The sequence below is a fragment of the Lissotriton helveticus genome, chromosome 5_1 (genome assembly GCF_964261635.1).
Source record: "Lissotriton helveticus chromosome 5_1, aLisHel1.1, whole genome shotgun sequence".
Taxonomy (NCBI): domain Eukaryota; kingdom Metazoa; phylum Chordata; class Amphibia; order Caudata; family Salamandridae; genus Lissotriton; species Lissotriton helveticus.
The window spans coordinates 1,705,251,707-1,705,279,525 of record NC_136065.1 but is presented as its reverse complement, the minus strand read 5'-3'; the positions used below and the strand labels follow the sequence as shown (position 1 = coordinate 1,705,279,525).

General features: G+C 40.7%; 1 protein-coding gene across 1 annotated transcript in view; it reads right to left on the bottom strand.

Annotated features, from left to right (window-relative positions):
* The window catches only part of LOC144753789 (olfactory receptor 11L1-like), a 192,380-nt gene that overhangs the window by 66,204 nt on the left and 98,357 nt on the right, over window positions 1-27,819 (bottom strand). Inside the window, exon 2 of the mRNA XM_078641365.1 lies at window positions 20,831-20,908. The gene's annotated coding sequence lies outside the window, so the exon portion shown is untranslated. The remainder of the gene's footprint in view (window positions 1-20,830; window positions 20,909-27,819) is intronic.

Sequence of the window (27,819 nt, the reverse complement as noted above, 5' to 3'; positions counted from 1 at the left end):
GATTCTTTAGAGAAGACAATATCTAAAACTGCTGGTATGGAAAAGACTCTGTATGCATCTTTAAATTGTCATATAATTTTACGACGTAATTTACATGTGGAAAGAGGTTTAGTAAATGGAGCAATGGGTCATGTTGTGGATTTTGTGAATTACCGAAATAGAGATGGAATTGAAATTATAAAAATTAAATTTGATGGTATTGAAGAAGTACAACAAATCAGTCGTTGTTCTGCCCATTTTTTGCTTGTGAAAGATTTATATGTCCACAGAAAACAGTTTCCTGTTTCTTTGGCATATGCGGTGACTATTCATAAATCTCAAGGTTTAGGTGTTGATAGTGCTTTGGTGAATATTGGAAATTCTGTGTTCAAGGAGAGTATGGCATATGTTGCTTTATCTCGAGTCAGAACTTTATCAGGATTGTACTTGATTGATTTTGATGAGACAAAGATAAATGCAGATCTAAATTGTGTAAAAGAATATAATAGGTTAAGAAGAGAGTATGCTCCAAATTTACCTCAATATCCTCTATTTGAAAAGCGTGTGGTAGGCAGAAAAAGAAGAAATGAGAAAAATTGTAGTGAAGTTGTAGCAAAAAGAAAAAAGGTAGATGAAGCATTAATTGTAAGCAGAAACTAAATGGATTCAGTTAAAGATGTTGTTGGATTTCAGTTTGAAAATAGTTCTGGTGTCAACTGCTATGCTAATGTAGTGGTTATTGTTGTTTTCTTTCTCCAAACTGTACAAGAACAGATTGTTGAAAATTGTGATCAAACATTTTGTTGTTTATTAAATTCTGTATTAGAGAAATGTAGCAGTGATAGAACAAAAATACAAAGTGTTTCTGAAATTCGAAAGGTTTTAGACATATGTTCTGGTCTAAATCAATTTTCACAGAATATTCAGCAAGATTGTAAGGAATTTCTAAAGTATATGCTTGTTGTATTGCAAGATGAAGGTGTAGATGTAGAAAATCTTGTTGGCCTTTCTTATAAATGGCAACATGACTGCGACAATTGCTCCTTTTCAAGTAGTACTACAGTAGACACTGAAAGATTTATATATTTGACTTTACCAGACTGCAAATCAGTGTCTTTTAATAATCTAGTTAGAGAAGCAAATCAAAACATGATCTGTACTCAATGTAAATCTGCAATGCTATCAACTTTATTTTTATGAAGATATGGACAGTATGTTATTTTAATGTTCCAACGATGTAGACCTGATGGAACTAAATTGACAACATTAATTAAAAATGTTGTGGCTTCTCAATTATCAATTTCAGGAAGAACCTTTACAACTGCAGCAATTATTTACCATGATGGTCCTTCAACAACATCAGGACATTACACAGCTTATTTAAAATGTCAAAAAGGCTGGAAACACTGTAATGATACTCAATTGACTATCAAACAACGTTTGCCTTCTAACTTACTAAATTCTTAACTAGTGTTCTTACAACCGAAATTTTAGGGAAGGTAATTGGCCTATGAAGATTGCAGCAGTTTATATAACTTAGTTTGCTGTTCAAAATTACTTTCTAAATGAGAATGATGAAGATAATAAAAAACATGTAGTTGTCATAGAGATAGTATATGTAGATCATATAGTGTGTGCTGTGAGTATTATACAAATTATTTATTAAAAGTAAGCTAGAGGTGGAAATAAAACTCTTGTTTCATAATGTAAAAGATGTTGAAGCTTTTCTTTCAGAAAGTCGGGTAAATTAGAAATTAAGAATACTCTGGACTAATTTCCAAAGAAAATGACTTTCCATATACTATTTGGCCTCGTGGAAAAGTGGATGGATCAAAAGTGAATTTAGATATGTTTTTTCAAAATTTTACATTATTTAAGAAAATATTTTATGGGTTTTTTAAACACAATCATTTTGATTGTGGTTTTTTTTGCCCGCTGTTATATGATGAGTACTATTGAAGTCACTGTTTTAAGTGAAATTCAATATATTCTGAGAACAGCAAAGATAAACCATATAACATGTTGTTGAAATTATTTTGTATTTTCTATTATTAAATATATATTATTTTCCCATTCTCTTATGCTCACTTACCTATTTCCACCCTCTATCACTCCTCTTAACTCACCTTCACTGGCCTTTTTTCACTCTCCCTCACCTCCCTTCCCTTATTCCACTTTCCTCACTTATTCTCATTAACCACTCCTTCACTGCCCTTTCCCCCCTCCCATCCACTACTTTCCAGCTGTCAGTCACTCTACTTCACTCCCCTTCCCCTTGTTTTCTTTCTTTGTTCCCTCAATAATTACCCTTCTCTCACTCACCTTATTACACTTCACTCACTCCTTCTCTCACTTCCTCTGTCCTCTCACATCCTCACTCCCTTTCCCTCACTCCCTGTCTCTTAGCTTCAGTCTCTCGATCCTCTCACTCTCTCACTCCTCTTCCGTCATGCTTACTCCCTAAAACTCACCCACACTCCCTTACTTATCTTTCTTTGCTCTCTTACTCAGTTTCTTTCTGCCAGTCTTTCCTTCACTACCTCTATGTTCTCACTCTTTCACTTCCTTTGTCTCAAGCTCATTTGCTTTTATCCTCTTTTTATTTTCCCTTTTTATCAACCTCACTCTCCTTCACTCACCCTCCCTCACCCTTGTTCCCTTACTTCAGTTCCTTCAGTTATCCTCAATCATCATCTTTAACTACCCTTCTTCTTTCGTCATGTACTCACCTTTTCCCAGTCCCTTTGCTTCACTATTCTTCCCTTCCTTTGCTCTCTCAGTCATTCTCCTTCCCTTAATTACCTTACTGCCCTTTACTAACTGTTTCTCTTACTCCCTCTATTCTCTCATATTCTCACTTGTCTTCCCTCACTCCCTCTCTGTTACCTTCACTCCCATTGTCTCCTCACTGTCTTACAAGCCTACATTCACCCTCACTCAAATTCCATGCCTCATTGACATGAATCCACTGTTATTCACTCCTGCTTCTCTGTCATGTACTCCCCTTTCTTTACTCCCCTTTCTGCCTTTTTTTTCGTACTGCATATTCCTTTAGGATCTTACTCACCTTCAGTTTACTTCTCTCTCCTGCTCTTGTTCACTGTTACTAAATATATCTATGTCATTATCCTTTTAGCAATTTGCTCTCTCTCTATTTCTTTTTAACTCTCTCTGACCTTCACCATTCCTTTGTTATTCTTTCTGAGTCCTTCCCTTCTACTTTATCTCTTACTAACCGTTTATGACTTTTAATGTCCTACTTTGTCTCTAGTATTGTAAAATATATTTTATAAATATGCCAATTTTTTTTGTCTTTCACAGATATAAATTTTAATGGAAATATGAAATTAAGTTTACATTACTTATAAGGTAAGTTTGATGTACAAAATGTACTTTCCCTATACTCTTTTCCTTAACCTCACTACTGTTCTTTGATGCTCCCACACCTCTGTTCCCTTATTGCGCTTGCCTCACTTATTCTGAATCCCCACGTTTACTCCCCTTTTTCACACTCCTCTCTTACACTCACCTTCTTTCAGACCTTCTCCTTTACTTTCTTTCCTCTCTCTTCTCTTACTTCATTGTTTTACTCTTTTCCCTTCCCTTACTCTCCTTACTCCACTTCACTAACTCCTTCTCTTTCTTCCTCTGTCCTCTTAGTTCTACACTCCCCTTCCCTCAATCTCTTTCTGATAGCCTCATTCTCCTTAGTCTCTTACTCCTCTTCTGTGATGCTCACACCCTATAACTCAGCCACACTGCCACACTCACCTTCTTACAGACCTTCTCCTTTACTTTCCTTCCTCTCTCTTCCCTTCCTTCACTCCTTCACTGTTTTCCCTTCCCTTACTCTCCTTACTCCACTTCACTAATTCCTTCTCTTACTCCCTCTGTCCTCTTACTTCTACACTGCCCTTCCCTCATTCTCTCTCTGTTAGCCTCATTCTCTCTGTCCCCTTAGTCTCTCACTCCTCTTCTGTCACGCTCACTCCCTATAACTGAGCCATACTCCCACACTCACCTTCTTTCAGACCTTCTCCTTTACTTTCCTTCCTCTCTCTTCCCTTCCTTCACTCCTTCACTGTTTTCCCTTCCCTTACTCTCCTTACTCCACTTCACTAATTCCTTCTAATTCCTTCTCTAACTCACTCTGTCCTCTTACTTCTACACTCCCCTTCCCTCATTTTCTCTCTGTTAGCCTCATTCTCTTCGTCCCTTTAGTCTCTCACTCCTCTTCTGTCACGCTCACTCCCTATAACTCAGCCATACTCCCACACTCACCTTCTTTCAGACCTTAACCTTTAATTTCCTTCCTGTCTCTTTCCTTCTTTTGCTCCTTCACTCTTTTCTCTTCCCTTAATCTCTGACTTCTCGTGCCAAGCTACCAAGGGGGTGAGCAGGGTTTATCTTCAGCGTATAACTCCCTTGCCCTGACTAGAGTTGTGGTTTCTGCCTGGCTTTGGCGCCTGCCTTAGCCAACCAGAAATGCCATTTCTAACATTGGTGGCAGCGGGGGGATAGGACTTGCATTTGCGCAGTACCACAGCGACAACTGGTAGCACTACAAACTCTGCATTTAGATAATCATGTGTTTGCTGATTTTGTTTTCTCCTTAAATGTGGCATTTCTGAATTGTATATTCCTGCGCCAGCTCAGGCGTCTATGTCTCTTGTTATGCACTGGTGGTTGTGTACCTCTCCAGAATGGGGTTGGTCTATCAGCAAGATGACATGTATTTCTACACTGAGGAGGATCTCATGGGTCTCTGCAGGGAGAGAGTGCCACTTTCGCCTAGAGCAGTTTCGCTTTGAAAGAAAGAAAGCTAAGGAGCAGCCTTAGAGACCAGGGAGGATCCTGTTTTTCACCCACCCGCATTTCTAAAATCCACCATAAAGGGTGTGGAGCATTACCTCCATAGATCCACAGGTGGATGAAGAATGAATATGCCAGAGAGCTTACTTGGTTTTCATTGGATCGACTGTCAGTCAGTCAGTTTTTATCTCTGCACCATTAGCTGAGGTGGTGAAATGTAATAGAGGTGACGGACAGATGGCGGATGTTCACCGGTCATGCTTCCAAACTCTGAATATGGTGGAAGGCATTTTATGGTGGAAGACGGATGGACAACAGATTTTTGAAGTTTAGCTGCATCCTCCAAACTCCAAGTAAACCCCAATGTTCATAAACTTCTATTTTTTCTCCTCTAACACCTTCAAAAGTGTTAATGTGTGCAAGCATTGCAGTTGTATTCTGTAATGTGTCGTAAATATTTACAGTCTGTAAATGTCTATGGGCAACACTCAAAACTTTAAATAACCTTAATGTTCATAACATTCAAATCTCTCCTCCTCTATCACCTTCAATACCAAAAATGTGTACATGCATTATATCTTTTTCTGTAATGTGTATTGTAATTATGTAGCCTCTGTACATTTGTATTGGCAACATAGTTATGATATGCCTATGTCCACGTTTCAGTACTGAAATCATCATGTTCCACGATCCACTTGTATAAACATCACAACTGCTTATGTATGCTACTTGCTGGATATAGTGCTTCTGATAGACTACCAATTATTCGATAAACACAAATATAAAAAAACGATAGAGCTCAATAGGCTTCTTTCCTTGACATGGGTTTTGAGCATGTATTCCTTCCTTAATTTGGGCTTATGCTGGAAAAGTGCTGAAAAAGACAAGAATCCAGCTGTTCCTTTCCATTCAAAACCTTTAGCACCATTTTCACATTTAATATTGCCTTGGAAAATAAATTATTGTATGATTTATGTCAACTTGACTAATCTGTACAATAAGAGAGCAGAAGACGTAAGTGGTACTAGTTAGGTGGTAAGACATTCACTGCATCAGGATCCAAGCTCTGGGCATAACTCCCACTCAATATTAAATTGATAAGTTACCAGGTTCCAATATCAGCCTGCTTTAACAACTTACCAATATCCCAATGCCTAATGTACAATGTGTAACCCTTAATTAAGATATAACAAGATACAGAAATGCTTTATAAATGGTATTTTATAGCATAAGTTGCATTACATTGCCAGTATTCCACATCTATCCTTTGTTCCTTGGTGGAAGGGATGTTCTTGTATAATAACCCTTCACTTATGCCTGTCTTCCCTCCTTTCTTCCATGCTTCCTTTTTAATTTTTCCCTTTCTTTCTTTTACTTTATCTTCCTTTCGCTTTCTAAGGGCCCTATTACGATGTAGGGTGGAGTTTGTCATTGTCTCAGTCATAGACCCGACCAACACCCAGTCGGCGGTCCTGATTTACTAATGAGGATACGACCGAACATCGGGGCAAATTACAATGCTGTTGGAAAAGGCTCCCACTGTTTGTCGGAGCCTTTCATACAGCATCTTAATTTTTGTCGGATTCCTTTCCACCTGCCTCATTACTATAGAGGAGGTCAGAAAGCAATCCAACTGGTCATTCCGACTGATTTCTGATAGGCCCGGAGAGCCGGTCCACCAGTCGGAATGGGATTAGGATGTCGGGTTTCCACAGCTTTTCTGTGCCGAGGTTCTGACACAGAATGGATGTTGGGACTCGGTTTTGGGGGCCCCAAGCAGGTCCCCATAGGTGCACGGCCTCCAGTTGAAGGCTGAGGGGACACCTATGGTGCCCCCCTGTTAACCCCTTGAGGTGCCTGCCATGGGGTGCAGGGATGAACTGCACCTCCTATTTTACAATGGGAGCATGCATTCCAGCCGGGAATACATGCTTCCACTGTAAAGTGTAGGAATGCGAACGAACAGTGTTTGGTTGCATCCTAATTAGTCGGTCAGGCCGAAACCGGATGTCGGTCGGTCCCATGACCAAGACGATTTTGGGTGTAGGAAACTCTGCCTGACATTGTAATAGGGCCCACTGTATGGTCACATTCCTATACTGTACAAAGGGAGCATTTATTCCGGACGGAATGCATGCTCCGATTGTAAAAAAGGAGGTCCCCAAAGTTGGAAGCCGGTCAGAATGACAGATAGTCGGAGCTTTTTCCAACAGCATTGTAATCGGACATTATTTCTTTCATTTTAACAGGAGCACAGCATCAATTATTCTCTCGTGTGATGCCCCCCTTGTAGGAATTATAAAATGGAGGGCTAATTGCAGTCAAGCATGTTCATAAAAATGCTGATCCAAGCCGGGGCAGCAATGATTCACTTGGTAGCAGAGGTACAAGCTCTTGTTAGAATAAAGCAGCTAACTGCCAACCAAATTATAAGAACTTTTATGAAAACGAGGAATTGGAAAGCACTAAACTATAAGGACCCATAAATGGTAGATTTTGTGCAAAAGTATGCTTGTTACAAGTAAACAACTCCAACATTCAAACAATGTGTCACACAGAACACAAGGGAGTTATCAATCACATAAAAGGGGCAACAGTGTTCAGACACCACAGATCCGGAAAAATCCTAATAAAGGTACATTTATATTAATACATAAATCTCCAACAGCATGCACCCTATACCTTACTTAGTAGCAATACAGACTCCTGCCATTATCCATCGAAGCACAACAATTAGCATTCTCAAACACTTTAAAAACAAATCGCACTAGGAATGGTACTGACTAACAACATTGCGACATTAAAACATATTAAACGTGCTAACCCTTGGAAATATTTCAATACCTTGCCTCCTAAGACATCTCTTGTTTTTTTATTCTATTGGAAATGCAGGACATTATGTTGAATATATTAAGCATTTTGGCATTCATTTGTATTTTGCATACTGGCCTTAAAAACTGTGGCACGATAAGAATGTGTTGTAATTTATATTCTGTTATGTTAAATATCATTTATAACGCGCAATACCACTAGTTATCTCTAGGTGCGTCGGTGAGGAGTGAAGGTTCCCGAGACCGCCCTGACAGAAATGACATAACAAAACCTTAATGACATAGTCCGTTTTTAAGTTGAGAACAGACTAACCAAGTAGATGCCTCAGTTCGTAGGCCAGGAAAAAGTGAGATCCAGTCTTGCTTCTCAGGCACAAAAACTTCAACCAATTGCTTTTTCTTGTAAACCTTGAAACTTAGGATACAACCTAATTCTAACACGAATTTCGATTAAATATAACTATGAATTTAAATAGCATTCATAACCACCACGCCACCCCCAAACAAATTCTTAATTAAGTAAATTATAATAAATTAAATACATAATCCTTAGACAAAGCTAATGTTATTCCAACCTTTAATATGACCTTGATGCGATCCCTATTTGTAATTGAAATGATGCTACATTATATAACACCATGTATCACCAGTAAATCTAATGTCTTTAATGTCTTTAGAGTAATATCAAGGCCTTTTGTGGTAATATTCTTGCAAAGTCGTTTAAACAAGGACAAAATGAAGCTAAGCATCTGATAGTGATGTAAGTAGCTTAGAACTGTTTACCTCAGGAAAGCCAGCCTTAAAATCAAAGAAGGCTAAACACTGTAGAACTTTCCCTAACATTGCGTCCAGTTCTTGTACCTATTTCTCACTCTTAGCTTTTTCATCACTCCATTGCTAGCCAGATAAACATTTGCTATACGTACATGCATACCGGGAGACCTGACATTCTTGGTGTGGTATTCCCTCAAATGTTTTCCTTCACACCTACTGTTTTCTGAATTTGTTTTTATTGCCATTAGGACTCTGTGCACTTTACCATTGCTAACCACTGCTAAAGTGCGTGTGCTCCCTCACTTAAACATGGAAAAACTGGCCTACAACGGATTGGCACATTTACTTACCTATAAGTCATTAGTATAGGTTACTACATGTACTCACAGGCTATAAATTATGTGCTACTCATGTGCCTGCTGCAAAAACAACAATTAATAGACGGAATGTTGCACAATGGCAAAACATTCACCCACCGTCACAGATCTGGGTTTAATCCATCGTTATTTTGCTCACCACACCACCCCAGATCAGACATGGCCATATGCAAATCAGTCTTGACCCTATGCCTCATGGGAACAGTCCAGCCCGAACTGCCAAGCCATGTCTTTCCTGGACCGGAATCAAGCATCCTAGGACCGGTTTCTGGCTATCAGCCTTCATCAGCCTGGATTGCTTGATTCCAGTGGCATGGAGAGTACGGGACTCACGTCTGAGCATACCCGTCCCACTCGGGGTGACAAATGCAATAACAACAATTGATGGACAGAATGTTGCACAATGGCAAAATATTCACCCCCAGTCACAGATCTGGGTTTAATCCATCGTTATTTTTTTCACCACACCACCCCAGTTCAGACATGGCCATATGCAAATCAGTCTTGACCCTGTGCCTCATGGGGACAGTCCAGCCCGAACTGCCAAGCTATTTATTTCCTGGACCGGAATAAAGCATCCTTGAACCGGTTTCTGGCTATCAGCCTTCATCAGCCAGGATTGCTTGATTCCAGTGGGCTGGAGAGAACGCGACTCACTTCTCAGCATACCCGCCCCACTCGGGGTGACAAATGCAAAAACAACAATTGATGGACGGAATGTTGCACAATGGCAAAACATTCACCCCCAGTCACAGATCTGGGTTTAATCCATCGTTAGTATGATCACCACACCACCCCAGTTCAGACATGGCCATATGCAAATCAGTCTTGACCCTGTGCCTCATGGGAACAGTCCAGCCCGAACTGCCAAGCCAAGTCTTTCCTGGACCGGAATCAAGCATCCTAGGACCGGTTTCTGGCTATCAGCCTTCATCAGCCAGGATAGCTTGATTCCAGTGGCATGGAGAGCACGGGACTCACGTCTGAGCATACCCGTCCCACTCGGGGTGACAAATGGAAAAACAACAACAACAATTGATGGAGGGAATGTTGTACAATGGCAAAACATTCACCCCCAGTCACAGATCTGGGTTTAATCCATCGTTATTTTGCTCAACACACCACCCCAGTTCAGACATGGCCATATGTAAATCAGTCTTGACCCTGTGCCTCATGGGAACAGTCCAGCCCGAACTGCCAAGACATGTCTTTCCTGGACCGGAATCAAGCATCCTAGGATCGGTTTCTGGCTATCAGCTTTCATCAGCCAGGATAGCTTGAGCCTGCAGCACTCTCTGTGCCTTCTGCTTAACTAGCATTTTAAAATATGTCTCAGGCCTGCCACTGCAGCTGTAGTGCCGTTTTATAATGCCAATTCGACCTGGCAAAATAAACCCATTATCAGGCCTAAACTGTCCTTTTTAATACATATCTGTCACCCCTAAAGTTGGCCCTGAAGCAGCATGATCCATAGGGCAAGGTGCATTGTATTTAAAAAGTAGGTTATGTAGATTTAAGTTTTACATGTCTTAGTACTGGAAAAACTCCCAAATTTGTTTTTCAGTACTGTAAGGACGATTTCTCAAATTGGGTAGCATTGGGTTACTTTATTACATTTAATAAGTGCTTTGAATTAGGAGCAGGTAGAAAATGTCATGTTTGGACTCAAATTAATTGTAACTTAAAATCCTCTCTAATGGTTAGTTATGCACTTAAAATACTTTGCATACTGAAATCCTCTTTAATGGTAAAGTTAGATTTTAGATCACAATTCTGAAAATTGAAGTTCTAAAAAGTTTACATTTTCTTGCCCAAAGCATTTGGTGCCTGCTGTCAGTGTCCTGGGTCACATGACTGTGAATGACAGCTGTTTGGGTTTGCATATTCCTACCAGAGATTGAGATAAATGGGGACTAGCTTTGGCAGGATGGGGCATCCTTACATGATGGTTGGGGCTGTTCCCTGATCCCCTTACATTTCAAAGGCATTTCAGCAAGCACACACAAAGAAACCTGACACCAGTTTTTATCACCCTAGACTTTATGGAGCCTTGGCAGGGGAAGGGAAGTACTTTTCATAAGTGAGGGTAGCACAGGATGGCCTCCCTCTTCAAAGGTTGGCACCAGGTATAAGTATTGGACCCTCAGAATCACTCTTGATTACCCACCTGGGCCTGTGGAAGACTTCAAAAGGACTGACGGGTTCCCCAAATAATTTCCCTGATACTACCAGAGGCATCGTGAAGGCCTGCTTTGCTGCCTGGAGGAGAACTGGTTTGTCTCCTTAAACCCAGGACCTCCAGTAGTGACTCCAAGCGTTTGTTGCCTGGCTTCCTATGTGAGCTACATGGACATAGCAAGCTTCAGACACTTCTGTATATGGCCTCTGCTGGAGTGAGTACTAACCCTCTCAGTGATGCCCCCAGGTCCTGAACCCTTGGAAGTGGTGTTAGAGGTACTGCTCCTGCCTAACCCTAAAAGAAATTTCAACAAAAAGTGTCAGAAGAACTGACAGAAGATGGGGACCCAACTGTCAGCCCTTCCCCCAAGCTAAATCACTGATTGGCCTGACTTTATGATAGCTCTCACTATGTTTGTCTCTGCAGCAGCAATTCCTGTTCAGGGAGCCATTGTCTATCAACTCCCTGACAACGACACCTCCTTGAACACAGTCTGCAACCTTGCACTGCTGAACTCTACTTTTCTTCTGAAAATGATCTGTGTCTGAAGGAAAGCTGATACTGGACCCAATTCACCCCTTGTAACCAACCTCACTCCATTGCAATCAGCCTTAACTCTAGACTTGCCCTGGTCTTGTGCAACCGGATACCCGCGGTTGGTGCTGTGATTGTGTATGCGATATATTTCACAAATAATTTTAAAAATTCATAACTCTGGTTGTACTGATTAGGTTGTGTTTGTTTTGGTATCATTTTATTTATTCAAATGTTCTCTATTTCTCCAAATTAATTTGGAATATTTTATTTTCATGTATTTTCACTTTTTTACTGTTTGTGTACTGCATAATTAAGACATTGCCTCAAAAGTTAAGCCTGCCTGCTTTTGTGCCAAGCTACTAATCCTGAAAAGGTTGTGGTTGTTACTCTTGTAGGAGTTCCCCCCCAATCAATAACCCAATTTATTACACATACATATTTTACATATTTAATGTGTTTTGTGAATAAGCATGTGATGGCAGTAGCCCTATTACATTGTACCTGCTCCCTGTCTTATAGAAGCTTGAGCAGTTGAAGATCATCAGACTGTGGGCATTAATAATTGGTGACTGCATTCCAACCACTCTAGCCTAAGCATATGGGATTCCAGTGCTCTTGTCACATTTTGTTTCTACTTCCCCTCAATGACAGATATATATGAGAGAAGGGGAATGCTCTAGCAACACAACATGTGGTTAACAGTGCAATTCAAGCCAGAGTGCTCTTTTCTCCACCCTCTCGAGGGAATTATATTCACTGAAGGACAGTTGGCACAGTAGCCATACAGGTACATGTGTTTGGCTCCTGCTGCCATTCACAAACAGCAATGGATGACAGTTACATCAGGAGCTCTACACAGCAGTTGATTAAGTCAGAATCCATTCAGAAGATGGCAGATTATTATGAATCCCCAGGTAGACATGAAGATTATTACTAGAATGTTTTCATAGCATTACAGATCATATCAAAAGGTAATATCATGAAGATAGTTAACTTTCAGCCTCCTTACAGACACTTATCTTCAGACCCCTAACTTGGTTTACATGAAAATGCCACCTGAACTTAAATCATAATATCTGTAACCTTTGTCTTGAATGACAACTTTTTCTAACACTGCTCAAACCCCATCCACAACAATGGTAGCAGTATTGATCTTTTTGCCAAAAATGACAGTCTGTAAACTGAACTTTCCATTTCCATTTGACAAATCTATCACTCTCTCAATTTCCCTTTAGCCGGTGCCCAAAAACTACCTGTCACAGGCCAGGCCAAATAACAATTAGTTTGGACAAAGGCACCAAAACTCTGGCCTGCCTGGGTTCTCAGATCTCCCACAGACATTTGAGAATCCAATTGTTAAGTCTGAGTTCAGAGGATGTTAACCTTCTCACCTTCCACTAATCATGCTTGCCACCTTGATACTTAAGAAAGGCCCAAAATGTCAGGTTTTTTATTCTAGGAGTGCCTTAATGAAGAAATGAAGGTTGTGACATCTGCTGAAATAAAAGTCGAGAATCCCTCCCCTATAAATCTCTTCTCTTCCAACTCAGACTCATTTAAATATTCTAATGAAGCATCTTCATGCAGTCAAACCCTCATATCTTCAACAAAAGATAGACTTAGCTAGGGACCACCCAAAACAACTATTTAACATTGATTGAAACAAAACAAGATCTACCCACCACAATTAAATACTTGCCTGCCTAATGCAAATACTTTGCCTTACATTTTTTGTCAAATTTAATATTGCTTAACTAATTCAGTCACCCAGTAGCCTTCCGTACAGACCACTCAACTTACCCTGAAAAAGGCCTCCTCATGAAAATCTTTTGAACCAGTCTCCAAGCCTAACATCCTGTGGGCCATTTATGAACTCATGTCTTTCAGCCACTCAGAAACCAATCTCTGCTTCTTTGGCAGACGATCAGCAAACGCATTACTCCTTTATGGACTCAGCCTTCAAAAACGTGCTTATCGTAGGCTGCTTGCCAGAATTGTCTAAAATTCAGTGAGGTTACAACTCTTCAGAATATTCACTGAGGGTCATAGTATTAGCACTCCCCAACATTACTGTCATCTGTTCCTAGTTTAAATCATTGACACTTTGTGGATTCCCAACTAGAAAAATGTGTTTCAGACTGCTCCCTTGGGGATGCTAGTTAATCTGGTTTTCGATCTGATCAAATGCCCCCAGAGCAATGAAATAGCCATGTTGATATTTACTAATTATACCTTCTACATCCTTGTAATGTAGACTTCTGCCTTTTAGATTGCCTGTATCTATTCATTGCTTTTGAGATGGAGACCATCAAGTTCTCAGGTTTTATTGGGGTTTTAGAGACAAGGACCTTAGCTGGTTTTCCTTCTTTTAGGAGAACCACATCTAAAAGTGCAGATACTAGACTCCTTTTCCAACTTGCCTCTTTGTCCGATGAAGTTCATCAGGGCTCAGGTCCTTTTCAATCTTCAAATCTAATTCTGTGCATGTGTTGAGTTGCATTTCAAGCAAAAGGGGGGTTGCTGAACTGTTCCTGTGGAGAGAAAGGGAAGTTTTTAGCTGGCGTGACCAAAGGTGTTCATGTGACACCTAAGGGCATCCATTATGTTGGATGTATTTGCCTCACACACCCAGAAGGGTGTCATGCTTCATCATCGGCGTTTGCTCCTCGTCGGGGAGGCGGTGCAACCCCCGACGGGCTCACCTCAAGGAGGGGCTCTTTGGCGGAGATCTTTTTGTCCAACAGCCTTATGGTGAGGTGGGGGTGTGTGGGCAAGATGGTGTGGTTATTGTGATAGGAAAATTAAAATGTAGCAAGGGGTACCGGAATTAGCTTTATTCTGGGGGTCCCCTGGCTGCAACTAAAATGTGGCTAGCTCACTAGGTGTCAACAGGTTAATTCAAGTGATCCTAGAGGAGACTAGAAGTGGAGGTGGTCGACATGTTTCTCGCAGAGGGTGAAGTCACCCGCGATTCATCAGGACCTTTACAAAAGTGAGGAAAAGGAAAAAACTAAAAACAACGACAACATGCTAGTGTCATGTATGTGGTGTATGTTACCTCAGTGGATTCTCCTATGCCTAATGGTCAAGGACTACTTGCCACATGAGGGATCGGCGGGGCAGAGCATCAGGGATGAGCCCATGAAATGTAGCTCAAATCGCCAGTGTCCGCGTGGGGAGACCTACCCATAACCGCCGAGCTCGAGTAGATGGAGTTGCATTTCAACTCAGGTATTTCCTGCCATCAATAAACATATGCACAAACCTTCATTCAAAAGATTCCTCTGAGGCCAACATCTACAGACTCTCTCAAGTTCCGAACACTGCTATCTTGGATCACCACCTTAGTTTTCAAATGTAGTTTTCATCTATTCTTATAATTTTCTATTTCCCCACTGGTTGCTTTATTTCACTGGTTTAAATATGTCTCCCTCTCTTTTGTCAAGAATGTCAGGTCTCTGGGCCACATCCTCGATAATACTTTCCTCCTTTATTGCATGTAAACCAGAGGATCAAAAACATATGCTATCAACTGAGAATCTACAAGGACATGAAGGACTTTATCTCTGTCACTGACTTTCTTATAACTATCCAAGCATAAGTTCTCTCCGGGCTGACTATCAAAATACCCTTTCAATAGTATTACCCAAGACTTTCATGTCCCATGTAGGCTGAGGTTTAAATTGCTGTTCACCTAGACATTGTGCTCTTTTATACTTCCTTTATTCTCACTATACAACTCCCTTTGAACTCCAAACTCACAAAATTGTTTACAGAGGCAAGTCCAGATACCGTTCTAACCAGCAGTGATCCTCAGAACCAGTGACCCCTATCTTTCAAAAACATATTATCATGAAACAAACCTTTAGTGTCTCCTACACATTGAACTCCAAACCCACAGAAATTAGGCTTGCTCACCAAGTCTTCATTAGTTGCCTAAAATAGCTTCTGCTTGAAAATCAAAGTATTGTTAAACTTCTCTATCCTTCCTCCCTCTTATTCTCCAATCTATTCACAAAGACTCTTAGTGTGCATCTCCTACTACTTATACAAGACATATTTCCTTATTTACTTTGGATACGCCTCATCCCTTCCTGTTCTATTTTCTTATTACCTATGATGTTCCATTTTTTTAATTTATTTGTAAACACCTATGCTGTGTTTTAGCTAGTTTTTAAGATACTATTTTGTTTCCAACTAGCCCTCTCATTATAATTATATTACTAGGTCCCCATCGTTATCTATGCCAATCTTTAATGCTCTATATTAAATAGAACGTGTATTCTTCTATTGATACTCTTTTTTTTTTCTTACTGAATTCTATCAGTCCAGATCAGTCTTTTTATTGGTATAAGTACTCTTTCTTTCTTCATGAATTGTGCATTTTTTTGTACTTCCCGTTGGCACCAATTTTACATACTTTATTTAATACATTTTGACAAATGTAACCTTCAAAATTTGTCAGGAAATATTGTGATGAAGATGTGTTACTAAACCCTAAAATCAGATCCCTGTACAAACTCCAAAATTATCAATTTAAACCTGTACCTTTCCTCCTATTCTGGATGTGAAATAATTTATGGGGAAATTCGTAAAAAATCCAGATGTGCTGCTGGGGAGGTGCAGCAGATGCAACTGAAATGAAGCAGGTGCACATTTATACATGCTTAAATCCTTAATTTGCAGTTCAAAACCACGTTACGACTGCTACGGAAGTGCTTTTCGGTGAAGTGAGTTCTCAAAGTAGTCAGAAAGTCAAGAACACAACACAATATTATTCCCACGCTAAATTAGAACAGTAGAGTAAAATGTAATAAACAAAAGGGCACCAAAATGACAAAAATCCAATAAGGGGAACTGGAGATGTGATGTATAGAAGATTTGAATAAAGAAAAAGTAAAGAGCCAATTATAGTCTATGGTGGTGTTTGAGAGGGACCTAAGCATGAATTTAGGACCCCCGCGATAGAGTACAAGTTGGCAACACAAAACAGGTTAGTCCCAGTCTGGGGTTTTACCATAGGACTTAGTCTCTGGGATGGAAATCGAAATGCTCCATTGAGGCAATTTGCAGGCGATATCTGATAATAGTTTTCACAAGGCCAGATAAATTTTTGGCGAGGAGCCACGGAAACAGACATTCGGCTGCAGAGAAGCTCCAAGTAGGAGAACCCTGTTTCTTCAGCCCAGTAAAGTAGAGCCTTGGACATGTTGGCTTGGATGGTTGGTGTCGGTTCTACGGCAGCTAGAAGTTAGGAGTTTTGGATGTCCTACACCTATTCAGAGATTGGAGAAGTAGTCGATTAGACACAACCAAGGATCTCAGAGCTCTTACCGGTCAAGATTCACTCCCTCAGAGGCCACCAAAAGGGTCCAGTCCATGTCGAGTTGCAACTGGTCAAGTGGGCATTTCAGGGAAAATGCCGCTTGCAGCTTGTTGCATCCTTTTAGCCACACAGGTCAACCAGCTGAAACCTGGAATCGCTTTCTTTGTTGTGGATGCATGTGAGACCAGGTCCAGCCCTTCAGGTGTCCTCACAGGAATCAAAAAGCAGGTGCATTCATTTTCTGTTCTTCCACAGATCCAGAAAGTGTTCTGAGGAGGGTGCCTTAGGTGCCACATTTATGGTTGGCATTAGCTAGAAGGTGCAGGTGACTCCTAGCTCCTCCCTAACTAATGGAGCAAAAGTTCTTAGGGGCTAAACTATCCAATTTTGCAGCAGGTCCTTTTGGTCTCCTGAAAACAATCCCATAAATCACCCCCAACATCCAAAATGAGAGAACCTTTTCTCCCTTGTGCAAAGACGTCCCTGACCTCCCAGATATGTGGTTAGGGAAAAGAGCAGGTCTCTCCTAGCTGCATGGTTGTAGACATTGCTCCCCTCCCATTGGGTAGGGTGCCTTACCTGCAGAAGGAACGTGAGTTTGTCTTCTCCGGGTCTCACCTTACATTTATTTGTGAAAGAACAGGCCCTTCACAAGTTAAGAACATTTCTAGGTCCCCCCTAACTGGTCTTCCTGCAAGGGGAAGAGAAATACCTCCCCACATTCAGGCCATTGTCTCTGGTCTGGGAGACGTTTTGACGCTTTCAAGGTCAAGCAGTGGCTGGGCAACTGCTGGGGAGCTAATGTAAATTCAGGCAGGATAAGGCAACTTTACAGTAGTTAATTCTCCTAAATATTGATTACAATCCAACTACAATCCAACTTCACCATTGAATTGGACATTTACTAAATATTTAAAATAGTGTTTGAATCAGCTGGCCACAAATCCCAAATTAATATTTTAATCTGCACTTTAGTTTTCCTCTTAGAACAGTCATAAACTTCACAATGAAAATAGCTTTTGAGAGTTTATCACTGCAAGGACATAGCAACCTTAGATTTCTACATGTCCCATTTTTAAATACAATGCTCCTTACATTGTCGGCTACAAAGCCTACATAAGGTGACTTATTAATTGAATGAGAAGGTTTTTCCATTTCCAAAAAGGGCTGTTTGGACTGGTCAGGCAGCAGGTTGAAACTGAAGCAGTTGGGCAACAAGTATAGGTCTGAAGGCATTTGTCACACTAGTGGACGGCACAATAAATGCTGAAGTCCCAAAGTGATTCAAAAAGTGGGGGTGGTGATGGACAGAGTATCTGAATTAAACAGAACACTCGTACCCAGTCAAAAGATCAGGGCTTGATCCATCACCATTTTTTATCTCACTGCACCATCCCAGCTCAGAACCTGGCTATATGCAAATTAGTCTGTCCCTGGCCCAGTGCATCATGGGAACAGGGCAGACCAAACTACCAAGCCAATTCTTTACTGGAAAGGAAACAAGCTTCCGGGGACCGGTTTCTGGCATTGCAGCCGTCTTCGGCCCGGCTTGCTGGAATCCTGATGGTGCAGTGAGCAAGGGACTCACATCTGAGTATTCCCTGCCACACTTGTGGTGGCTAAAACGATTCAAAAAGTGGGGGTGGTGATGGACAGAGTATCTGAATTAAACAGAACACTCGTACCCAGTCAAAAGATCAGGGCTTGATCCATCACCGTTTTTTAGCTCACTGCACCATCCCAGCTCAGAACCTGGCTATATGCAAATTAGTCTGTCCCTGGCCCAGTGCATCATGGAAACAGGGCAGACCAAACTACCAAGCCAATTCTTTACTGGAAAGGAAACAAGCTTCCCGGGACCAGTTTCTGGCATTGCAGCCGTCTTCGGCCCGGCTTGCTTGAATCCTGATGGTGCAGTGAGCAAGGGACTCACATCTGAGTATTCCCTGCCACACTTGTGGTGGCTAAAACAATTCAAAAAGTGGGGGTGGTGATGGACAGAGTATCTGAATTAAACAGAACACTCGTACCCAGTCAAAAGATCAGGGCTTGATCCATCGCCGTTTTTTAGCTCACTGCACCATCCCAGCTCAGAACCTGGCTATATGCAAATTAGTCTGTCCCTGGCCCAGTGCATCATGGGAACAGGGCAGACCAAACTACCCAGCCAATTCTTTACTGGAAAGGAAACAAGCTTCCGGGGTCCCAAAGTGACTTTTAACTTTCCATGCCACGGTTGCAGTTTCTAGACCTTATACTATGGCTTTATAGGAGTGTTAAATATGTAGGTAAGGGATAGCCAATGTATACATGTTTTAGAGATCAGGACACATACACTGGGCACTGGACAACAGTGCCCCAGTGAATGGAGTTTAAAAGCAATATAATTAAGCAAAAAATGGGTTTGCCCAGTCATCATCATCAAATTTCTTTATTTTGATTGTTAGAAGCAATCATAAAAGTACAGATTAAGAAATACATTGATTACATTATTAAAAAACATAATTATGATACAGAAATTCATCATTCAGTCAAATAGATTAAGGCTCAGAAATAGAAGTTTAAAATTTAAAGTGTTTTTACAGTGCATTTAAATATCCATGCTTTTCCTGGTGCGCATCACATCTTTTAAATATAGTGTTATTGTTGCTACACACAGGTGGTTATCAAGACATTGGATATTATGCATCGCCAAACGACACTGTCGGTGTCCTAATTCTCTTAATAATGGGAGTAATACAGTTTTCCTTGTTGCATCATAAAATTTACAAAACAGGAGGACATGGATAGTACTCTGAGGTGAGATATGATCACAGGGGCAGGGAGGTAGATCATGTGTCCAATTATTATTCATAGGAAAACTAACCAGTCTGTGGAAAATACCAAATCTAAAGCGTGAAAGTAAAACACGCTCATATTTATTCGAAACATAGATTAAATAGTGCTGAATATTAAAAGTCGATAAAACCATTTGATGCTGCAAGACAGAAGGTTTTAAGACCTCGTTGCGATTCTATGTGAGTCCAGAAGAGCTAGACCCTCCCTCTTCAACTCTTTCCGTGAGATAGCTGAAATACTAGTAGGGTTCAAGAAATAATCTTCTCTCCCAATATCCTTTAAAAAGTTGCAAACATAGTTCACCCATGGTATTTTTGTAGCTCCCTCTAATTTTAAAATGTCTACCAGAACAGCTCTATTTAACTGCGTAGCATCTTGTGTCCAGAGCCTGTGCCATAATAGCACAGGCTCTAGTTTAATTAGGTCTAGTCAAAAGAGGTTTCTTCTCACAGTGTACAAAGTCATTTTCTGAATTTCCACTAGTAAAACAAGAACAGCAACTCAGTTGTGCAATAGCTTTGAAAACCAGATGCTAAATATGTACAAAGCTACCCTATTATGCTAATTGACAACCATTGGCCTGATGTTCAATGTGTATAGAGAAAGTCATAACATAGTAAAACATAATATATTCATATTCCCAATGGCTGATCATTATAATTTTTATTGCCATGATTATTATGGTTATAATGTCTATAAGTCTATGTTTCTATGGGAGAATGTCTTGGAAAGATTTATCAGCATTGTCATTTGTTTGGGTAACTATTTACCAATCTAAATTTCATACTTGGGGCACAAAGACAATTAACATCTTGTTGTGCCATACAAGGCTAGATCATGCAATGACTTCTTCTCTACCCGACCTTTGATCGTTGACCTATGCCTAGCCCCATTTATTTATATTCCTCTTATGGCTGGCAGGTTAAGTGCCTTTCTTTGTCCCCATTGGTGCCCACCCTTCTCTTTATAGTAGACATAGCCTTCTATTGTTTTGCCTCACTCCTCATGGATGTGTCTATCTGCTTGATAGCTGTCTTTTTCTTCATTGTGTTATGCTGTTCCCCAAGACGTGGGACATTGTGCCTTGTGAGAACGCCTTTGCTATCATTCAATACCCCTCTTATATCTGGAAAGCTGCATTCTTTATTTTAAGCCATGCATTAATATGCATTATTACCTTTCAAACCAGCAGATTTCTGTTGCTTTCTGGACTGTGATGCATCTTGTGAGCGCTGAACGATATTGTATTTCATTCCTAGATGGAAATGCAGATAATAATTATCATCACATGGGTACACATTACAATCCATACCTGGCCGTAACAATCCGTGTACACATCATATTTAGTCACATTATTTGTGCACATCAATACACCTGTGATACACAACTAGAAAGACTAATAATAAAATGTTCTTGCTCAAACTAAATCTGATTAAAACCCATTTCTTCCTTCTGTACACCAAATAACCTCCACTCCCAGTTTAGAATTTAGAGCTGGACCAATCATTTGTTTGCCTACAATGTCACTGTTGACAGAGGCCAGCCATATGCAAATCAGTCTTAGCCCTGCTCCAGTACAAACAGTCTAGCCTGGAATGCTTGGTCATTCCAGTTGGGAACCTGAAATAATTTTGACCATGTTGGCCTCAGCAGAGAGGTGCATCTTAAGTCCAACGTGACAGCTTGCATGGGATCCACTTCTAAGCAATAATAGACTGAAACCTTTCAAAGAATCCTTACATTTACAAACTCACTAAAATCAGTTTCATTTCAACTATCTTCTCCTTTGAAACTGAAAGCCCAGTCCCACCATCAAACTTCAGAACTATTGTTATAGCTCTGGTGCTCTCTGACCTAGGAAAACAGACATTCCAACGCAGTTGTTCCCACGCATGCCATTACAAAGCATGCGTTACCACCCATGCTCCATTACAACGCGTAGCCTTTACTCTGCATTGGTTTACTATGCATATGCTTTTACCACACATGACTTTACAACGAATTTCAATGAAAAAAGGTAAGTATGGTAAAGGCATATTTGTAGTAGTAAGGGCATATGTGTGAAAACAGCTGCTTTGGTAGACAATCCACGTTATTAGAGGAAACAGAGAGACTCTTTTGCTTACTCACAATGACGTGAACCACCCCTCAGACAAGCTGCCTGCACGAGGAGAGAAGTAACAGGGATTAGGTCTGGGACTAGGGGCTACTATTTTAGGAGTTTGGGTTAAAGAAGGTCTGGGGAAAGGGGAAGCTCAGGGGTAGTGATTTAGCCTTTAGGGTAGGGGAAGGGCTAGGGCCAGGGGATCCGGGGGGGGGGTCACTTAGTGGTAAGGTTTTAGGGTTTAGGTGGGGGAAGGGTGGGGGAAGGGCAGGGGAACGGCTGGTGGCTAAGGGGATCACGCAGGGGTAAGGTTTTAAGGGTTGGAGCCAGGGTGGTGTGCACCAGGGACCGGGATTAGGGTATAGGGTAGGGGTCAGGGAAACCTTTTGCAACGCGCAAGCCTTTAATATAAATGCGTTTACAACAAAAATCTGTTGTATTGGCATGAGTGGTAAAGGCATATTTGTTGAAATAAAATGTGTGGTAAAGGTTTCTTCTGTAATGCTTGGTAAAGGCATGAGTTAGAACCACTGAACTAATACTGCTCCATTGAGTTCCATGACTGTGGAAGCACCTACACAAGACCCTACGGCAGCTAAACAACCTCCTCTTCATTCTTCAAAAGTCAAAACAACAATGTGATATACATCATATGGACCTCTACCTTTTGTTATTTATGCACGTTTAAAATGTTGTATGTATGCATGTTCTAAAGTGTTCCATTGCCTTTGTAGTCAGTCCCATGCATTAGAAACATATCCACTTGGAAAGACAGTCTAGATTGAGCTGCACGCAAGTGACTAGGTTTTTATGTAACGCTATGAAGTAGGTACATGCTGGCACTATCTACATGACTAACACACATTTCAGACCCAATTGACATCAACAGACACACTCCTTCATTTAAAAGATATTCATAATACATTTTACGAGTAGTAAGTGCCCTTTGTGAATACAGAAAGTTGTAAAACTAGTCTTTTGTCTCACTGTACCTTTCTGAATCAGGCCCATAGAGTTACTATATGAGGAATATTACTAAGCAGGGACAAAGACGTCACCTAACAGTATATCTCATTTTAACCTGCTGCTACATATTATACAATTAGTAGCAGAAAACAGTTTGCCAATATAATAAAGCATTTATAAAAAATGTGTGCCCAACAGAAGTTTATGGTTTTGCCCAGTTAGTGGGGATAGCAAATGTCTTGATCTGGAACACAAATGTCATGTGCATCACTGATCCCCCTCTCCTGAAAACCTATCCCCACAGACATGTGAGGTGCTTATATAGGGGCACGGCTACAAATGTTCTGGCAGTGTATTGAGATGCTCACAGGTGAGTAGCTGCACTATACAAACTCCTGATTTATTGATTGATTGATTGTAATAATTTGAAACTTAATTTTTACGATGACTTATCAGAACAACAAGTGAACTTTCACTGGTTGCCACACTGCGAGAAACATAGCCATTCATAATTTTAAGATGAATAACTGAGATTTTATTGGATGCAGTGCTTGGATATATCCAATCAGGGTTCTAATGTGGACTTTTGAAGTATTTTAGCTATGCCACATGGATGCACCCAATAAGAATCGCAGAGGAAACTCACAATATATTCGGCCATAATGCATACCTCTACTTATCTTTTAGAGAAAACTGTAGTATATACATGGATGTAAACACAAATGTAAACCAAACAGCACAAGAACTTCATCAGGGCTGAAAAAATCACACATGACATAACGTAAGTCGATACATAAGACAAATAAAATAATATCAATAATACAATTCGAACACTTTAAAAAAATACATCACGAACAATATAACAATGACCACATGAACAAAAAAAGATAAATACATGCAATGACATTTCAGATGGATCACTGACAGAATATCGACAGTCACAATATCGACAGTCAAAATATCGAGGTAAAAATATAGAATGCCAGAATATCGACTTCCTATCTACAAACAGGTAAGTACAAAAATATCGACTCCAAAATATCGATAGGAAAAAATATAGACAGTCAAAATATCGATTTTTTTAAATATCTTAAAAGTAATTTTAAAGTACTATAATAATAAATATAACTAATTTAAACATACTTAAAATACTTAAATAAATTTAAAATTAATAAATAATTATTGTAACGTAAAAAAATGTTTTAAACATATATATATATATATATATATATATATATATACATATTACCTACTGGCGGTCGCCAGTAGGTATATATAGTTAGGATTTTTTCTCTATGGGATTTTTGAAAATTCTATGTCTAATAACTTTGGCGTTTGTGGACGGAATTGGCTGAAATTTTCAGGAAAATTGAACATTTTGTTTCCGAGCAGCCCCTGAAAATTTGGGGGGGGTTCGTCAAGGGGGGGCCGAGAAAAAAGGGGGGTCCCAAAACGCGTTTTTCCCATGTTAATTTCCATAGGGCGGTTGGCCTCACTTTTAGCCCGAACGGCTGAATGGATTTGCACGAAAATTGGCAAAATTGTAGGGACTCTTAGCCCGATGTGCCTTTGCTAGGTCTCAATATATGTGCTCCTGTGAATTTTGAGTAAATTAAGTTTAAAAAAAGATATATATCTAGAGCCGCGCCCCGGTACGCGTACCGGGGAGCGCTTAGGGCGCGCCACGCGACTTACGGACGGCAAGCTGATTGGTTCTTGGGTGTCTGTAAACATTCGAAACAGTTCGCATCGGCCGCCATCTTGTGTCTCGGTAGGATTGAGACACAAGAGGTGGCAAAAATCAAAGGGGGAAATGAGAAAAAGGGGGCAGGGTACACCCCCCTGACCCCCTAGTTTTGATGTGGGGGCCATAAAAGGGTCCCGCGGGTAAAAAAAAATTTTTAAAAAAAATCGATTTTCGCGGGGGGCGCACCCGGTACGCGTACCGGGGAGCTTACTGGGGAGCGCACCATGGAGATAAAAAATGACAGATTTTTTTTCACAAAAAAAATTGCATTTTTTTTATAAATTTGAGGTAGTTCTGAAAAGAACTTTTTTTTTGATTTTGTTGTTTTATTTTTTTTTAGACTTTTTAAAACATTTTTATAATTTTGTGGGATTTTTGTCAAGGGAAAAACAAAAAACAGGGATTCCAAAACTGCTCAACAGGAGCAAAAAAATGTGAAAATATAGGGACTGTCAGGGCAGCGGTGTTGCTGTTTCTTTATGGCAATGAGTTCAACACTCTGCTCCCTATAGCAGAGCAGTTCGTCACACTCCGTGCACAGAAATTTGATGCCTGCAAACTCTGGCTGTATGTTAGGGACCATTCTTCTACGGGATGGTCCCGAAGGTGTTGCTCCACCAGTGGAGGTGCTGCCGCCATCTGTGGGTAATTTCCGTGCCAGCTCTCTGACACTCTCCCTCGCAAAGTTGTTTGGGTGTCTTCTTTTGACATGCCTGATTAAATTGGCATTTCCAAAACTATATTTTTTCAGAGGATTGCCTCTGGATAAAGTACTACCACATATTTTGCAGGTTACTTTTGGAGCGTTGACTTTTTTTTGTCCTTCAGGGATGTCATAAAATTTCCAGATGAAATGGGTTTTTTTCTTCTGCCTAGGAGGGTCCTCCTCTAAAAATGCCTCGGAATCACTGCTGGATGACTTTCTTGCAGCCATTGCTGTAGATCAGGAAAATAGGAGATGAAGATAGTACACAGAACAGCTCTTGCTCTCTCCAAGTACAAAGCAATAGTGAGAGAAATGGGTGGGTTTCACACAATTTGGAAACAAAAAAGTTATGAACCAATGAAAAGTGTTATTTTGAAGTCACATGGTTTGACGCGCTTACGCTACGCGACTCGGGGCGCGTCCAGGGGCGTGTTTCATAAGCGCATCGGGGCGTTTACGTTGCGCGATCGTATGCGCTTCCGGGTGCGCTAACGCGGAGCGTCATAAGACGCATCTCGCGGCTACGCGATACGTGTCTTATGACGCAAGGCGTGGCGGCTACGCAAAACATCACGATGTTGTTTTCGTTCGCGGCAATAGCGCTATCGGGACGCTCATCAGTACGCGCCCCGAGGCGCGCCGCAAGATTGCGGTTACCCGTGCGTTCACCGGTCCGCGCCCCAGGAGCGCACCGAAAAGAATAAAAAAAAAAAAGACATAATTATACAATATAAAATTCGCTTTAAAATTTATTATTTTTTTAAAAATATAAAGATTTGCTATTAAAAAACCTATGAAATTCACTGAAAAAACCATAGGTTATAGACCATATATAGTTAGGAATTAGCATTTACAAAACCTTATTTTACTCACACAAAACCATTGAAATTCCATATATAGTTAGTTGCACTAACTATATATCGCGCACCCGCAATCCACTGCTGATGATGTCACATATTACATCATTCATGACATGGTCAGTGACATCACTGATTGATCAATATCCCGAACACGGACGAAGGAACTGTCGGTGCCGTGAACCTTATCAAAGGTATCCCGGTAGTACTTTATACTACTCTTGCTATCTTATACAGATGCTACCCGGCAGTGCACCCATATCCACATAAGGAACCCCCAGTATACAGGACTTACCACAGCCCTTCGGGGTTATGAACTTTCATTCGACTTGTTTACAAGCACTACCTATTCCCACGCACGGAGGAACGGACTGGAATTCTCCTTGGGATATCACCTTTTATGAAGGTGCTGGACAGTCGGTATTTGATAACAATTCGTCTGCGCCTACGGTGAGCCTTTCCCTTCAACCACGAGATCGAGACGATGAAATTATTGCCCTGACGAAATTCCCAAGGCACATAAAAAGGGAATGAAACGCGTTGGCTGTGCCTCTGCATTTTGTAAAGAACAGAAATAAAGAAACAAATAAAGAAGGAACGGAACGGAAGATCCATATTAATTCAAAAACATTTGTCTGTTAATCACATTATTGAGTGCTCCTCTCATATTTTGATAGTGTTTTGCGACATCACTGATGACATCACTGATGACATCTCAAAGGACATCACTGATGACATCACTGATGACAACATCCAGTGACTGTATGTTTCTGTAAAGTTAAAATTTGTCTTACATATTGAAGAATGAGTGGATGTATAAGTGTCTGGATGAAGGATTTAGTAGGTGCATGACTGACGTATAAGTGAGTGATTAAATGTGTCTCACTGAGTGCATGGGTTAGTGACTAAACTGTTTTAAATTGTGCATCATTGTGTCTGCTGTTCTGTAATCTGATGCATGTGTTGATCATTAGCTATATGACTAACTATATGGGTTATTGATTGGTTGGCCAATTATTTGTATGGGAGACTGAGTGTGTGTGTGGGTGTCTGGGAGGTGTATGACTCTGTGCATAGATGTGTGAGCAGTTGATTCACTAGATGTATGGGTTCAAAAGTGCATGTGGAAACAGCTGTATGGGCGGTTGACTGTGTGCATGAGTGTATTGGTGAGTGAATGGATATCTCAGTGCTACATGTCAAAGTAAGTACATATGTAAAACACAGTACATGTGAGAGTTGACATATATAAATAACTGTGCATAAGAGCCAGTGAATGTGTGAGTGGCTGTATGGATCATTGTGAACTTGTATCAGGGATTGTATAACAGAGTAAATATGTGTTAGTATATGTTTCAATAAGTAAGGTGTGTATAAGTATATAGGGAAGAGGTGTGGCGCCGCGGCCAGGGCGACTGACGCTGGAATCTGGGGACCACGGTTCGATCCCCGGCTCCGGCGGCAGGTTAGCCCAGCACCATGTGACTCTGGGCAATAGCTCGCTTAATCTTCCCGACGGCCCCCCAGCGCCTAGAGACCCTTACGGGTGATTGTGCGCTTTACAAATGTGGACTTTATAGTTGAGGAAATGGAGGTGTGATTGATTCTCTGCAAGACTGACTAGGTGTGTGAGTAACTCCATGGATGTGTGACAGTCTGTGAGTGTCTGTTTACACTGAGTGTATCTAAGGTTATATTAGAGTCCGAAGAGGTTCATCGTATCATCACATGAATGATGTCATCAGTGATGTGATCAGTAATGTCAAATGAGATGTCATCAGTGATG